We start from the raw sequence: 17,872 nt of genomic DNA, 5'->3' as shown, positions 1-17,872 counted from the left end.
TTCATCCAAAGTGAACTTCTTTCAGTTCTATGAATATAACATTCCCTTTCTCACCTCTGGATCTTCAAATAAGTCCTTCCACCCCCGCCACTGCTTGTCCTCTGACTAAGTCATACTTATCATTCAAATCTCTGTTTAGATATTACTTCTTCAGGGAAAACTTTCCTAACACTTTAAGGTCGGGCAAAATGTCCCTTCTATCTGTTTCTGTAGCTCCAGGTATCATCCACATCATAACATTTGCCACATTGTGTTTTAATTGAGTTTTTACTCAAATACATTCTCCCATCAAATTATGAATTTTATGAGGGGAACATTACCAGTGTTCACCAATATTTTGATTATCCTCCCCTTCTTAAATACAGAGAAGATTATTTTCTATATTTCTTAGCACCCTTGCATTTAGGTAGAGCATGTAACTATAACCAAAAGTGCTGTGTGTCACTTATTAGCCCACGCTCTTTCCCCTGGTATACATGGTTCTTCATACTTTCTTCCCATCATGGAGGCTGAGAAGACCAAGTGTTTTAGATGGTGCAGCTAAACGAGGATGAAGCCCCCATCAGCTCAGTTTCTTGAGTGAGCAGAGGCCCCTTCAGACCTACATGGGACTTGCAGCATGAGTGAGAAATGAACTTTCGTTGTGTTAAGTCACTGAAATTTCTTTTTTCTTTTTTGTCAACCCTCTCCCTTCTCGACCTTTTTTTTTTTTTTTGGTTAAAATATACATAGCCAAAGATACACCATCCATTTCAAAAATTTCTACATGCACAGTTCAGTAAGTCACTGAGATTTCTGGTGGTTTGCAATTGCAGCATTATCTAGCCTCTCCTGACCAATACAGGCTGGCCTTGTATATGTCTTCTTTGCACCACTATTGACAGCACCTAACGCAGTGCCTACTTGGCACATAATAAGTACTTAGTAAATATTTGTAGGCTGAATGGATTTTTTGGGTTTTCTTTCCAACAAATAAATTATTTAGCACTCTAGAGAGGTGACATTTTAAATGGTACTACAATGAACTGAAAGATTAACGTACCACTCAATTGCCTAAATTACTATGGGAGAATGAATGCCTAACACATTTAGAAAAATATTATAAATGCTTCAATAATCTAGTCCCATGGTGGTATATTATTTATTAAAAGATAACACTACTGATGACACATTAATTAGATATGTATTTTGAGTTATTTCTAGGAGTGGTGCATCTTTAGAACCACTGTTTTTACTGCTGGTATTTTATTCATTTGTTCTTTAGCTGAATTCAGCCTTTCAGGAACTGTTCATCCCACTCATAACATTTTGCCCGCATTTCTCCATAACAAGGAGTTTGCAGATGGAAAGAAAATATAAAGCTGCTTCACAACCAGAAATTGTTAGAGTTAAGGGATAGAAGCATTTTTTTTTTTTTTTTTTTAATAGCATTCTTTTTTTTATTGGCACACCTTGAATATCAGCAGTCTGAAGGTGCCACTTGCAGACTTGGCTGAGTGGGAAAAGTTTTCCATTTTGGTTCTTGCACTCCTTTTACTTCACTTGGGTAGGGATGGTGCTAATGAAGACAAGGCAGAGGCTCAGACTCTGCATGCATCAGATAGCCACAGCGGGCGCTCCTCATCCAGCAGTGCAAGGGAATGGCTGTCTGTGGCCATTTTGATCACAGAGAGTGTGAACAGGGCCCTGCGACAAGATGTTTTTGTGTTATCATTTTACATTTGTTATGATCTTCCTGTGTTCTCTTGTATTTTATCCTCGTGGGAAAATACCATGTTTTATTATAAATAAAGGCAAGTCAGTGAAGTGCTGCATTTTTCTCCATGTATTTCGTGTTCTTCTTAAAAAAAGGAAAAGCATGCATAGAGGAAAAAAGAAAGTAAGACTTTGGATTTGGAACAATGGAGATCCCTTAAAGTTTAGGGCATTTGGAGAGACAGTGATTGTAATTGGGGAACGTAAGTTTTTCTGTAAGAAAGTCAAGGTTGGAGTCTTGGCTCATGGAGTCTTAGGCAAATCGTTTATATCTTTGAGCTTTAAAATCCACATTTGTGAATTGGAAAAAATTCCTTTCAGGTTTGTTTGGAGGAGCACATGAGATAATGGATATAAAAGTGTTCCGTGCCCTGGAAAGTTATATAGCCCTTTCAACCATGGTTGTTTATTATTATTCGTTTGTTTTTCTCCAGAGAGATGCTACTTACTGCATTCAAAAATAGTTACTACTTCAGAGTGTATTTGGCTGAAAAGTCTGATACAAGACCACTGCTCATTCCAAGTACTTTAAGACTATCTTATGTTTAATTCTGCAGGGCCTGACATTCAAAGTGGCTTTGGCAAACTTGGGTTCTGGTTTTGGATTGCTTTCCAAGGTGACATTGTTCTTATTGAGACACTTTTTTAGATGTTTGAAGTTTAAAGGGAGCTGTGGGTGAACTTTGAGTATTCCTACATCAAGATAATGACCCATTTTTAACTGCCAGATTTTAGTGACTTTCTTATTTCTAAAGAAGTGAGGTATGTTTGAGTAGTAAGACATTTGAGAAGCTAAAAAAGACAAAAAAAGTCACCTGGGATATATTAAACAGAATCCTTATAGGTTATACCAGAAATGCACATAACTTAGTCTTTTCCACAAAACTATTCTAGAAAAAGAGAAAGACCCTCAATGTTTTGTTCTGTTGTACATAGGGTCGCTGTGAGTTAGAACTGACTCCCTGGCACCTAACAGCAATAATTCTAGTTATCAGGCAGGAGAAATAAAGGATTGATTAAATTGAATAAAGTAACTTTTTCTATATCCTTCAGTGATTTGACTTTAAACCACGATTTGAAGAGAAGAGTTTCTTGCTTTTACCAGGCTCTAGGAAGATCTGTTTGTGTTCATTCTACTTGGCTTTCACCTGACACAGAGCTGTGTGACATTTCACTATCTTTTCTCATTTATCTCAGTGTCTAGAGAAACCCTGATTCTAATTATCTAGTTGAATTCCAATATTAAAGGCTTTCCAGTAAATTTCAATATTTTAAAATCTGGTTTTATTCAGAAAATTTTTCATTTTATAATAATATTTATGTCATTGTTTAAAGTATATGTGTTGTTGTTGTTAGGTGCTGTTGAGTCGGTTCTGACTCATAGCAACTCTGTGTACAAAGAATGAAACACTGCGGGGTCCTGCGCTATTCTCACGATCATGGTTATGCTTGAGCCTATCTTGGCAACCACTGTGTCAATCCATCTCATCAAAGATCTTCCTCTTTTTTGTTGACAGTCTACTTTACCAAGCATAATGTCCTTCTCCAGGAAGTGATCCCTCCTGATGACATGTCCAAAGTATGTGAGATGGAGTCTCGCCATGCTTGCTTCTAATGAGCATTCTGGCTGTGCTTTTTCCAAGACAGATTTGTTCATTCTTTTGGCAGCCCATGGTATGTGCAATATTCTTCGCCAACACTGCAGCTCAAAGGAGTCAATTCTTCTTTGGTCTTCCTTATTCATTGTCCATCTTTTGCATCCATATGAGGCAATTAAAAACATCATGGTTTGGGTCAAGCACACCTTAGTCCTCAAAGTGACATCTTTGTTTTTTAACACTCAAAACAGATCTTTTGCAGCAGATTTGCCTAGTGCAGTGCATCTTTTGATTTCTTGACTGCTGCTTCCATGGGTGTTGATTGTGGATCCAAGTAAAATGAAGTCCTTGACAACTTCAGTCTTTTTTCCGTTTATCATGATGTTGCTTATTGGTTCAGTTGTGAGGATTTTTTTTTCTTTATGTTGAGGTGTCATTCATACTGAAGGTTGTAGTCTTTGATCTTCATCAGTAAGTGCTTCAAGTCCTCGTCACTTAAAGCGAGCAATATTGTGTTATCTGCATAACGCAGATTGTTAATGAGTCCTCCCCCAATCCTGATGCGCCGTTCTTCTTTATATAGTCCAGCTTCTAAGATTATTCGCTCAGTATACAGATTGAGTTAGTATGGTGAAAAGGGATACAACCCTGATCCACACCTTTCCTGACTTTAAACCATGCAGTATCCCTTTGTTCTGTTTGAACGACTGCCTCTTGATCTGTGTACAGGTTCCTCATGAGCACAATTAAGTGTTCTGGAATTCCCATTCTTCACAACGTTATCCATAATTTGTTATGATCCATACAGTTGAATGCCTTTGCATAGTCAATAAAACACAGGTAAATAGTCTGTGCTTTCAGCCAGGATCTGTCTGACATCAGCAATGATATCCCCCGTTCCTCGGCCTCTTCTGAATCAGGCTTGAATTTCTGGCAGTTCCCTGTTGATGTACTACTGCAAAAAGTTTTGAATGATCTTCAGCAAAATTTTACTTGTGTGTGCTATTAATAATATCGTTAGATAATTTCTGCGTTCGGTTGGATCACCTTTCTTTGGAATAAGCATCAATATGAATCTCTTCTAGTTGGTTGGCCAGGTAGCTGTCTTCCAAATTTCTTGGCATAGATGAGTGAATGCTTCCAGAATATGTAGCTGAGAGTTATTCTTTGGAAAGTATATTTTGTGAAGGACTTGTGGTATATCTGTGTTCTTTCTGTGACATATTTTTAAAGAAAGCTTAATGATTAAATACAATTTAGACTGATTGATAACTGATGCAGAGAAGAATGCGTCTTGAAATTTTGGTCCTTATTTCTCTTTATTTTCTGAATCTAATAATGAAGATAGCAAAAATTATGATCTGTCCCTCTCTCTTAACTTAACCTTGTTCAAGATGTATATTTTGTTGTCTTTTATTCCAAATAGCATGTTTTTTATATGAACTCCTCAGCTTTGCTTCAGCATGAGAAAAATTTGTGTTTTTTTCTACCAAAAAAACCATATAATTGACAATTATGTCTTCTCTTGTGTTTATGTCCTCAAGGATATTGATGTGTTCTGTTAATGATTTGTAATGTTAACTAATATTTTAGCTTCTTGAATGTAGTCTTTACCTGTGAAAATGTAGGAGACAGTCTAGGGCCCAGGAAGCTCCGAGAGGTACTGAGAACCAGGGCAATACACACAATGCATCACAATGAAAATGCTATTTGGCATCTGCCCTCAAATCCATGACAGTGTATGAATTCACTGCTGACTCACAAATGCCCTGCCTTGAATTACCTCTTGTCTGCCTTGTAACTCATCTTGCCTGTGACCTAGTTCTTCGCCTGGTTTTTGTCTTTAAGTTGACACTATAAAATCTAACTGGGTCATGTCTTTGATTGCGTTGTTCCTTTTATTAGTCTCAAAATCCTATTTATTTAGTTAATTTTTGTTACATCAAAGAGTGTGGTCAGGAAGATAAATTGTATTTGCTAGAGGAAAAAAAATCAGTTCTGTGTGTCCCTGACTATACATATTTTTAGTGGCTTTGGAGTCAGACAAATCCTTCTTCAAGTCCAGCCTTTGCCACTTACTGACTCTTTTATCTTGGGCTATAATAATTATAGATAATACTTACTGAGACCTTACTGTTTTCCAGGTACTGTGTTACATGACTTATATGTATCATTTCATTTATTGTTCTTGAAAATCTTATGAGGAAGGATCACTAACAGATGTTAAGTAGTTTTTGCTCACAGTTGTATAGCTAATATTGGGCAGAATCAGAATTCAAATGAAGGCCTTCTAACTTCCAAGAACCTACAGTTTTAGTCCTATCGAGTTTTCCCAGCTATAAAATAAAAGTGATAATATCTCCCTTATGAGATTAGTTTGATGATTAAGTAACATAATGTCTAGAAAACATTATTTTCTGTTTAAAATCAACCTTTATATACCAAAAGTTAGCAGACTCTCAGAGTACATTGCTTTTCCCATCAAACCAGGAAGCTCTTTGCCAGAAACCCAATGCATTTGTGATAGTGGTTCATAATTTTACATTGAAAAAGTAAAAGCAGAAAGCGGTATGGTTTTCAGATGACATGGAGAAATGCATGTTGAAAAGGCCAATGGTGAGATGAGCCCTCTCGGCAGTCACTAATGGTGATCCACTGGGCTGGATCTGTCCCTTTTCTGTTCAACTTCTCATTAGTTTAGGACTGCCTGGGTGGCGCAAATTGTTATGCGCTTGGTTACGTACGGAATGAAAGGTTGGCGATTGAAACCTACCCAGAGGCACCTTGGAAGAAAGTCCTGGTAATCTACTTCTGAAAGATTACAGCTGTTAAAAACCCCATGGAGCTCACAGTTCTACCCTGACACGTGGGGTTGCCATGAGTTGGAATCGACTCAATGGTGACTGAATTTACTGACTTTATCAGTAGTTTGAATGATGGCAAAGAGGTTGAGAAAAGTGTCTAAAATAATCAGCATTAAAAAACATCTCCATAGGGTAGCATGATGGGATGAAAGTAAAAAGATGAAAATTAGAGACAAGTTTAAATCCTACACTTGTATTAAAAAGTCTGCTTGAAAAATACAGGTTGTACACTTCATACGAGTTTAGTAAAGCTCTTGAAGTTTTAGCTGACTGGAGGCTAAATGAAATCACTGCTGTGTTGTGACTGGTGAAAAAGCTGATGTAATCATAGATAGCATTATTTTCCAAAACAAGGAAATTAATGGTACTTTATAGTATCAGACCATATCTAGCACATTTTGATCACTTCTCATTTCCATATTCTAAGAGGTTCATTGGCTATCTGATTGCATTTGGAGGCCAGCCCATGCTAATAAGGGGTTTTCTGACGGTTTTATTAGAGGAGCTGTTACATCTGGGGTTTAACTTGGGGAATGTTATCACTATTTTCAAATACTGGAAGAGCTGTCATGTACAACTGGGAGTAAATTTAATCTGTGTAGGGCCATAGGACAGAAAAAGAAAGGACGAATGGATCACAGGTATAGCCACAGTTATATTTTGGTCTCAGTATACGCAAGAGCTTTTTAACTATTAGCGCCACCTGAAACCAAAGTGACTGTTTTGTTGGTACAGTAATGAGTTCCTGGCCACTAGAACTGTTCAAGCAGCTACTAGCTAAGCCCCTTGTCAAGCTGAGTATAGACTAGATTTCTGCTTTGGGTGATTTTTTGCTCCTGATGACTTTAATGTCTCTTTCAAGTCCAAAATTCTTTAATTTTATAAAAACAATTGGTCATAAATGTTAAGCAACAGAACAAAATATCACCTCATAAAGTTAAGTCTAAATGAAGAGGAAAGTAGATTCTACTACAGAAATTAAATTTTCAAGAGATGTTAACTTTTTATTGAATCAGTAAATAAGATTTTCTTTTCATCTATTAATTTGATCAAGTTATAGTCAAATTTTGTAGGTCTTGAAGCTACTTAATTTTAAAGTGCTTTTATTTATCTTTGCTTGAATCCTATATGAGTATCTTATTGCCCAAATTCCTTGTGAAGTATCTGTTATGGCCCATGTTGTTAAAATTGCTTGCTTTTATCTGCTTCCGTTTGTAAGTTGATCAGTAATGAAGCTTCTTTTTAAATTTATGGTGAGCTTGTTATGTTGTTGATGTGTGCCGTCGAGGCAGTTCTGACTCATAGGGACCCTGTATGACAGGTGTAGTGTACCATTGTTCAAACAACTCACATGGGCAAGGCCACACTCAGTGTGGAAGGGGACCACACAGGATCGTGGTTACAGGGACATGTGGTATATTAGGAGCCATTACTAAAGTCATCTATCACAATTTGTCTGTAAGTTAATTTCAATTTTTTGATGCACTTAATTTTTGGTTTTGGTCAACATAATATGAGGATAGACTTTATATAAAGTAAAGGAAGTGGTGTGGATGGGAGGGAATTCACATATATTGAGAGTTCACAATGTGTCAAGAACTTCACATATGTTACTCCAATTAGTCTCATAAACTTGGAATGAAAAATCTGAGACACAGAGCAGGTAAATAACTGTTATTTATTTACTTGTCCAAGGTCACAGTTAGCAATTCACACTCCAGTCTATGGGTCTCAACAAGCATTTAAAAAAAAGAGTAGGAAATATTAGCAGTAGTACATATTAAGGATAGGCACTGCTTCATAAACTTAATACGTTTGTGTGTATTGGACCACAATACAAAAACAGAATTCTTACCATAGATTGTTTTTTAAAAAGTTTGAAAAGCCCCTTTATTACCCCATACTGCCTCCCATGAGCATGTGAAACCACAATGCTCATAACCAGGGGACATTAAAAATATACTACTACTTTCATGTGATGAGCACCTGACCTTTTCCTCTGTAGTTAATCTCTTTTTATCAGCATCTACTATCATCTCATTGTGACTTAAAGAAATCATGACCTTAGGAAAGATTTGGTATTCTGGGGTAGAAGAAATTAGAACATAAATTTCCCTTATTGATAGATCCTTTTAGAAACCACTAAAGAGCCAAAGAGACACTGAAATAGTTTGGATGCATTGCCATGGGTTTGAACTGAGGCATTTGTTAACTCAGATTTTGTGTCTGAAGGAGGTAAGGGGAAAGCATTCTGTCACAATCTATTACCATTTCTTTGTTAATCTCATTTTTCTTCATTCATGCAAAATGGAATGTTCATTTTTAAATCAGCCTGCATACTGAAATGTCTTCTTTTATTTGCAAAATGGAACCATTCCATTAGATGTTGGAGGAGAAAGAGACTTTTAAAGAAATAACAAGATAGGAGTATTTCCAATGGAAGTTTCTTTGAGCTGAAATAAGTTTTTACATGATGGCTTTATTTGAAGTTTCTGCCTTTGAGTTTTTTGTTTTTATTTTTTTTAATACTTACTGTGAATACAGATTGCAAATTAATAAACTGGGAATAATTTGATAGAAAACAATGGAAGGAAAATGTCCATAAACTCCTACAAATTTCTGCATGCAAAGAATTCAGATAGTTAATTGAAATTCTCAAGAGTGCTTTGTAGATTGATTAGAGATATTTTAAAGCCGTCATCTTCTGTGATCACCAAATAAAGTGTGGGTTGGAAAGTTCTTTTAAAGTCATTTTATTGCAAGGAAGACAGCAGGATTCTGCCAGAGCCCAAATGTTAGTAAAATTGCAATGAAACATTGAAAATTACAAGGTCAAAGCTTTATGTTTCGATGAAAGAAATATTAGGACAAAAAAAGTGATATGATTTTTTTTCTAAATATGGTATATCCCAAAGACACACTGAAAGCCAAAATGGCAGGCGAGAGGTGGAGAAGGAGATACTTGAATGAATATAATGAAGAGCATTACTTTTTAGACTTTACCTATGGTAGTTTTACTTTTTAAAAATGCTTGTGAAGTAGCCTCATTCTAGATGAAAATGGACATAGTTGATCATGATGACTAGAAATTGTTAATGTGGATAAACTGAGATACAGTGAATTTACTGCAGTGGTATCAATGAGACCGCTAACAGTTTTTTGCCAAGGTCATGAGTGAATATTGGATGTAATGAGACCTTTCAAAATTAAAAGCACTAGGACTAATTAAGGAGCCCTGATGGTGCAACAGTTGAGCACTTGGCTGCTAACTGAAAGGTTACTGGTTTGAATCCACGCAGAGGCTCCAAGGGAGAATGATCTGGCGATCTGCTCTCGCAAAGATAACAGCTTAGACGACCCTATGGCGTAGTTCTACTCTGTCACATGGGGTTGCTATGAGTCAAATTGAACTCGACGCACCAACAGGACTAATTTATTTTTAAATATTTGCCAAAATATCAATGTATGTTTTACAATTCAACTTCCAGGGTCCTAAAGTGAATAATTTGAAGAAATTAGATCCCAAGAATTCTAGGTGGGAAATTTTTGAAGTATATCCATGTTTAATTGGAGATAAAAAAAAAAACCCAACCAAAAGAGAATTGTGATAAGACTGACTGACAAAGCATCTGTGGATTAAGCATGGGTTCTTTTAAAAAGAGCAATCTTGAAGATGATCTTGACTCAAGCTTTGAAGGAACTAAGGATGTCCTTGATGGATGGTGGAACATGTAACATTTCTTAAGTAAAAACTTACTGATTTTAAATAATTTTGCTTACTACCACACATAATAAAATAAAAAAGAATCTGTGCACTGTTAAAATAATACTTGTGAAGTATAATTATGGTGTGATTATTTCTTACTGATTTTATTTTCAAATATTGCTTTGCATATGGAGTACTGTTTTGGAAGGCAAGATTCAGCAACAACACTTAGCTTATAATTAATACCAGATATGTTAATAAAAAATAATCAAGATGTTAGTGAGCAAATGCCAGAAATTGAAAATGAAGGTGATTGAAGGAGGTAATTTCCAAAACAAGCTGAGACTAATTGAGAATAGAATCCCAACAGGTTGCTGCTCTGGGTTACTGGGCTACATTTCTCTGAATGCTACATTGATACACCCATTCTGGAAGAACAAACCATTAGTGAAAGTCAGAGCAGACACGTCAAATTTAAAGTTCTATACTTTGTTGGTTTCATAACATTTTGCTAATTAATTTTTTAAATTCCATTACAGTTGAATTTCAAGAAGCTGTGTCCCACTTCTTAAATTGTGATTTTTTTTCTCACAAATTGTATTGAAAAGGAGTGGGAGTCTTTGAATGAATGATATTTATTTTAATGAGATCTGAGATGTGACACATCAAGAAAAACAGATTTTTTTGTGGCTAAAGTAGAGAAAATGATTATGAAGTTATTCCTTTTCATTTTTCTTAACAAATATGTATATGTTTTAATTGTTTAAATGTTAATTGTTAGATGTTAAAATGCTAAATGTGAAAAGCAACATTGGTTCATTATAGAAACCTTGGAAAATATAGACAAGTACGAAGAAGAAATAAAAATAATCTGTACTTAATGTACCCAGAAATAATATTTTGGTATAAATATGTCTAAGTTTTCATTCTTGAGCGCTCTGAATTTTGCCTTCTTTTCTAACGATAGTGTATCTGGGTATAGAATTAGAAATTGACTATTACTTTTCTTTGGCAGTGTGAAGATGTTATTCTGTTATCCCATGGCATCTATTGTTGCTGATGTCTTTATAATATTCATTCCATTGTAGATAATGATTTTTTTTCACTCCATTCATTTGGAGGTCTTCATTTCACTATAATATGTATAGATGTGAATTACTTTTCATTTATCTTGCTTATAATTTCTTGGGATTCCCCAATATTAGAATTAATGTCTTCATGAATTTTGTAAAATTCTTAACCATTATCTGTTTGGATAGTGCCTCTCCCTCATTTCCATAATATCCTTTCTGGAATTTCCATACATAAATTTGACCATCTCATCCTCTTCTTCTTCTTGCTTAATCATTCTTTCTTATTTTCCATCTTTTTATCTCTCTGCGACATTTTAGATATTTTCCACAGATGTTTTTCCGTTCACTAATTCTTTCTTCGGAACTCTGAACAGAACTGTCACTACTGCTGTTTAAACTACCAATTGGGTTTTAAATTTCAAAGATTTTACTTTTCATTTCCAGAAGTTTAATTTGGTTCTTTTTCAAATCAGTCTTTTTTTCCCCTCTTACATACCAAAACCCAAAACCCTATTCTGACTCATAGTGACCCTATGCAACAGAGTAGAACTGCCCCATAAGGTTTCCAAGGAGTGGCTAGTGGATTCAAACTGACGACCTTTGGGTGCGCAGCTGAACTCTTAACCACTGTGCCAGTAGGGCTCCTCCCACCTTCCATAGTGTTTTTTTCCCCCAGTGTGTTTTTTACTCATTCTTTAATCTCTTTAATTAATTTTAGACTATTTTGATCTATTTTCTTTGTTTCTGTTGACTCGTCCCCGTGGCATTCGTGTTGCTTGTGTGACCTGCACATTTATTGTCAGCTTATCTACTAATGAAGTTTTTAGTTTGTTTCTGCTTTTCGAGAGTTTCTTGTGCCTCAGGTCAGTATAAAAGGTAATAATCCAATGGACAAAAAATCGAATCTGATTTTAATTTGTATACTTTAAGGCACTGATAAGCTAGGACTTTTTCATATGTTTATCTGCTGTATGCATGCCTTCTTTTTTAGTTAGGGTCAGTGTTCATATTCATTTCTTCAGAACAAAAATGAGTACATTAGCTAGTCTACATTTTGTTCTGATGATGCAGTGTTATCCATTTCTGATCTCCATGATTTCTGTAGTTTATAAACATTTCTTGGCCTTCTCCAGGGTATTAAAAATTAATATTCATTTCTATTTTTAGCAGGAAAACACATGAGTGTTTGGAGATGGAGTGGGAGCTTGTTTTCAACTCTAATCGATATCTGCAGTTAATCATAGAAAATCACTGATTTCAATTTGTCAGGGTATTGTTATAATCTACTTGTATATCAACTGAAATAATATACTCCTTATTGGATGAAGTGCCTTTAGAATCGTAGAGGAAGCCTTAGAAAAGGTATTAGTGCTTTTCCTTAGAAAACATTAAAATTTAAAATATTGTAATAGAAAAGTTTCAATTAAAGATTTTCTTAGACTAAAAAAAGATACTCTGTGGCAATAAGTCTACACAGAAAGGGCACATCAGAGTCACCTATAAATTTGAAAAAATATATTAGATGCCTGGCAACATCTGCAAAAGTAGGTTGTAGATACGTTTGTGTTATTTAACCCTTGATTAAAAACTACTTATAAGAGAAATGAGTGTGAGTTTCAATGTTTTGCTTATGTAAAATACATATATATGACACACATTTTTCAAGTTTTAATGACTAAAATTTGGCAGTCTTATAATTTATGATTACATTCATATGGTACTGTTTTTTTTCTTCTTCAGAAAAGCTATTGTTAAATTTCTTATTACAACCGAAGTATTTAGACTTGAGGAAATATGATGGATTGAAAAATTCTAGAAAGAATTACTCTAAATATTTAACAATGGTTACCAATGGGAATTGCATAGAAGTGGGGCGGGGGGATGGGGAGCAGCAATGGAGCCCTGGTAGCACAGTGGTTAAGAGCTTGGCTGCTAACCCAAAGGTCAGCAGTTCGTAATCCACCACATTGAAAACCCTATGGGGCAGTTCTACTCTGTCCTATACGGTCGCTATGAGTAGGAATCAACTCGACAGCAATGGGAGGGGGGACAATAAAGGGTTGTTTTACTTTACTCTAAATGACTAAATGATTGTGAGGATGGTGAAGGACCAGGCAGTGTTTCGTTCTGTTGTACATAGGATCGCTATGAGTCAGAACCTAACAACAACCAACAAATGATAGTTGGTAGTTTTCAAAACTTTTACAAGTCTGTTTGTTGCTGTTAGGTGTCGTCTGACTCATGGCGACTCTGTATGTAACAGCTGAGAACGTTGCCCAGTCCTGTGCCGCCCTCACAATTGTTGCTTTGTTTGAGCCCATTGTTGTAGCCACTGTGTCAGTGCATCTTATTGAGGGTCTCCCTGTTTTTCACTGACCCTCCACTTTACCAACTATGATGTCTTTCTCCAACAGTTGGTCCCTCCTGATGACATGTCCAAAGTAAGCGTGACGAAGTCTTGCCATTCTCACTTCTAAGGAGCATTCTGGCTGTACTTCTTTCAAGTCAGATTTATTCGTTCTTCTGGCAGTCCGTGTTATATTCAACTTTCCACAACATCTCAATTCAATTTCGTCAATTCTTCTTTGGTCTTCCTTTTTCATTGTTCAGCTTTCTCATGCATATGAGGTGATTGAAAATACCATGGCTTGGGTCAGGCGCACCTTAGTCATCGAAGTGGCATCTTTGCTTTTTAACACTTGAAAGAGGTCTTTTGCAGCAGATATGCCCAGTGCAATAAATTGCTTGATTGCTTGATTGCTTCTCCCATGGGCATTGATTGCTGATCCAAGTAGAATGAAATCCTTGACAACTTCAATTTCTTTGCCATTTATCATGTTATTGGTCCAGTTGTAAGTATTTATGTTTTCTTTATGTTCAGGTATAATCCATACTGAAGTCTGTAGTCTTTTACCTTTACACCTTTTTCCAGTTTAAAAACACGCAGTATCCCCTTGTTCTGTTCTAACGACTGCTTACCTAAGTGTTATTTTTGCTAAATGTAGCATATTAAAAACCCCACTGATTTCTAATTATAATCAACCTTTCCTCATGAATTTCTAAGTCAGGGTTGGGAAATGGATGTTACCTTAGAAGCCACAGACCGTTGATTGGTAGTGACTATGTGGAACAGTGTTTTTAAAAGAATCCAAAGGCCTTCTCCAAGCACAGTGGCAAACAGTACTGTTTTATGATAAGTGATGTTTACCATAGGAGAAGAGAGTGGTGATATTAGTGTAGGGTATTTGCTGATCCATCTCCAACTCCTAGTAAGATACCTCATCTGACATTCAACTTTTTATTATTTGGTCATGATAAAACTGGCTTTATAAATGGGTAAATAGGGCAAAAAAATGTTTACAACTGAGCACAATTTTATTTCTTACAACTTGATTTTCATATTTCTGGACCTGGTTTTTAGAATTTGTTACTCTTCGTCATACGTTTATACTATTTGTTGCTTTCTAGTCACTGCTCTTGAATCACACCTCACTGGAATAGGGAGTAGGCTGCAGGCAGTTTTGCAGTGATGCTTTCCTGATAACTCATTTGTATTTGAAATTTAGTGTTGATTTCACAAATGTTGTAAGAGTTAGAATCTCTCTACTGCTACATTTTCTTTAACTGAAACGTATAGCTTTTTCTACCCATGGCTGATTTCTTTATCCTGTTTCAAAGATTGGTTGTGATCTGTGGAAGAAGCTTAACGTTTGGGTATTGGGCATTTCAGTTTTGACTTAAAGGATTCCGGTCAGATTGATGACCTCTTTTAATTTGAAAATATTTGTTTTTATGGACCGTTCTCCTCTCTGTTAGCGGGTTCTGTACTTAGCTGTTTAAGCCTTCTGGAATGTCGAAGCTCTAGCTAGGAAATTCTAGCCCCATACAATCTGTCCCTCTATCCATATTATTATTATTTTCATTTCTGCCTAAGATTTCATCCTCAAACAAAAATCTGGTATAATTAAACTTCATTTAGGAGCTTAGCTTTCTTATTTTCAGGATCAGAGGAATTTCCTGATTTCTGTGTTATTTCTGCAGACCTTAAATGCAGTGGGTTTCAATGAGACAATGACTCTATCATTGGCTGTATCTCTAAAATGGGAAACACACCCTTTGGTAAGATTTAAACTAGTGTATAAATCCAGGCCAACATTTCCTAATATGGAAGCTGATCTGCCTTAGGAACTGTTAACTATAAGAAAATTGATTAAAAAAAAATTATTAAAGTCTTAAAGGCAGTTCCTGTAATGGAGAATGTCAGATCAATGGATCACCATCACTCAGTCTAGAACGCTGTCAGTCCTGGGAGCTGTTAACTTTCTGCCTGCTTTAAGCTCAGGTGAGAAATGTGGACCAACACAGATACCCAGGGTCAAGTGAATCTGAGGTTTCTTCTCTTGCAGTTTTAGAAATTAGACTTTAAGCCATTTTGTTATCCAGAAAAGACTTCAAGGTAACTCCACATTTCCTTTTAAAATACCATCATGAGACATTTTATTGTTCTCTGGAGTTTTAATCTTTTTAGGTAAGATCTTTTGGAAAATGATCTTGTATTTAAATGTTTTTATGCCTCACAGTGTAAACATTTTCATACAGTTTATAAATATCATAGCCCATTCCTCTAAAGTATACACATTTAATAGGATTTGTGTGTATTTTTAATTCATTAAAATTAATTAGGATTTAATGTGACGGCTCTTTCATTCAAAGATCTCAAAGCATCTTGCTTGTCTATATTGGCTCATCATTTTTTCAGTATGTCCCTGTGAGGTACTTGGTAAGTGTTATTCCTTATTTTACAAATTAGGTACAAATGAAACTGAGAGGGCTTAAGGGACTTGCTCCAAGTCCCAGAGCAAGTTAATAGCAGAAAAGCAGTAAAGGCACAGTCCCCTGGCTTGAGAGATTTTTCAGCCTGTCTTCAGAATATATCCCTAATTCCACTACAAAATGCTACCTTGTCCATGAAAATTAGCATATTATTACATGCCCAGTGCTTTATGAAATTAAAATGAACCTAAGAGGAATTTAATAAAATATCTCTTTCTATTACTCTTTGATTAGGTTTCCAGGGAAATATATGTGATCAAAGCGCCCTTACTGCACTTGAGTAGGTATTTCCTTTGTCCAGTCATATGGGGAGCACTGAAAGGGGGTTTCAGAAATATTAGCCGAGTAAAGTATGGTGGCTGTAAGGGCGGTTGAGATTAGTGGAGATTTACTGATGGAGGATCTTGCTAACGCAGAGGTTTTTCTGTTAGTTAGCAAGGATCGAAGCTATGCATCCTTCAAATTCACTGAATCATAAATTCATGGGAATGTTAATGTTATTAAGAGCCTTATGATTTTCTGGGTCTAACTTCCAGAAAATGTAGGATTTTTGTTCCAAGGCATTTTTGACAGGTCATCATGCAGTCTCTGCTTGAACATTTTGGGAGATGGGACATTGTCACTTCCAAGAAAACTTGTTGCGCTGGTGAATAATTGTAATACGCAATTCATATTTATCAAGTCATATGTATCTATATCTGCATCTGTATCTAGATATCAATATCTGTCTATCGCTGTATCTCTCTATGTTGTTGTTAGGTGCTGTCAAGTCAGTTCTGACTCATAGTGACCATATGTACAACAGAATGAAACACTACCTGGTCCTGTTCCATCCTCACAATATATTTATATATATGACTATTCTAGTGGTAAGATGAAATAAATAGAAGATAATGTCCTGACCTCAAGAATCTTGGATAAACTACTTAATTTTTGAACCTCAATTTCCTCATCTATGTAATGAGGAAAATGATAGTACTTATCTAATTGGCTTATTTTAAGAATTAAATGAGTTAAATATAAAACACTTAGAAAAGAACCTGCTACATAGTAAGTGTTCAATAAGTGTTAGTTACTGTTATCTATGGGCAAGATAAAAAAAATAAAGATTACTTATCATTCCATCTCCTTATTTTGTTCTCCATCCCATTGCCTGAGATCAGACCTTCATCATTTCTCATTTGAATTACTGCAGCAACCTTCAAACTGTTCTCCCTCTTTCCAGTCTCAGCCTTTGCAATCCATTTTTCCAAACTGAGGCAAAGAGAACTTAATGAAAATCCAAGTCTGAGCATGTTAATCACCATCTTAAAATTCATTGCTCTTCATGTACTTCAGTATGAACTCATTTATATGACTGACGACACCCTACGTGATCCAGTCCATGACTACTTCCTCAGGCTTATTTATATCACGCCTGTCCTGACTTTATACTCCAGGAGTTCCAAAACGTGCACAAGTGCTATGAACTCTGTGTTATCTCAGGTGCGCAAGTATCCAGGTGTGGTCTGAGCCCACATGCCACTTCCTGCCTGAGCTGTGGCACACTTCCTATCAACTGCCTCGCTTTTTCCTCTGACTATATTCTCTCACTTTCAAGGTTCAGTTTATACACCTCCAAGAAGTCTTCTCTGATCCCTTAGGTGCTTTCAAAGACGTATCACATTCTATAACAGTACTCTTTTTGTTCTTCTATACCTCTAAATTAAGTGTGTTGAGATCAGGGACTGAGTCTTGTTCACTGGTCTTTCCCCAGGGTCCATTTCGTGGCACATGGTAGATAATCAATAGATATATGTTGCATGAATAATAATACTCGGCAGTTAAATAATTGGTTCAGACAAAAAGTACTATAAGATTTACAGAAAGAAGAGATCATTCCTGACTCTGTAGGGAAAGAAAGGATCACAGAGATGGTGGTATTTGAGCTAGAGTCTTTTCTTTGGTCTTTCTGGAGTAAATGCATTAAAAAAACAAAACAAAAAAACTCCAGGGCATCAGTTAGTCAAACTGTAGTCTTTATACCAGAAGGTAACACCAACT

General features: G+C 35.9%; 1 protein-coding gene and 1 non-coding gene across 5 annotated transcripts in view; both read left to right on the top strand.

Moving 5' to 3' along the window:
* TMEM117 (transmembrane protein 117) overlaps positions 1-17,872 on the top strand; it is a 533,621-nt gene that overhangs the window by 101,150 nt on the left and 414,599 nt on the right. The window lies entirely within an intron of this gene.
* On the top strand, positions 9,258-9,374 carry LOC111822061 (small nucleolar RNA SNORA1). Its single transcript, XR_002825344.1, has one exon. It is a non-coding gene; the product is annotated as a small nucleolar RNA SNORA1 (small nucleolar RNA).

The sequence above is a fragment of the Trichechus manatus genome, unplaced genomic scaffold, assembly GCF_000243295.1.
Source record: "Trichechus manatus latirostris isolate Lorelei unplaced genomic scaffold, TriManLat1.0 scaffold00123, whole genome shotgun sequence".
Taxonomy (NCBI): domain Eukaryota; kingdom Metazoa; phylum Chordata; class Mammalia; order Sirenia; family Trichechidae; genus Trichechus; species Trichechus manatus.
This window is presented reverse-complemented; position numbering and strand designations above follow the sequence as displayed.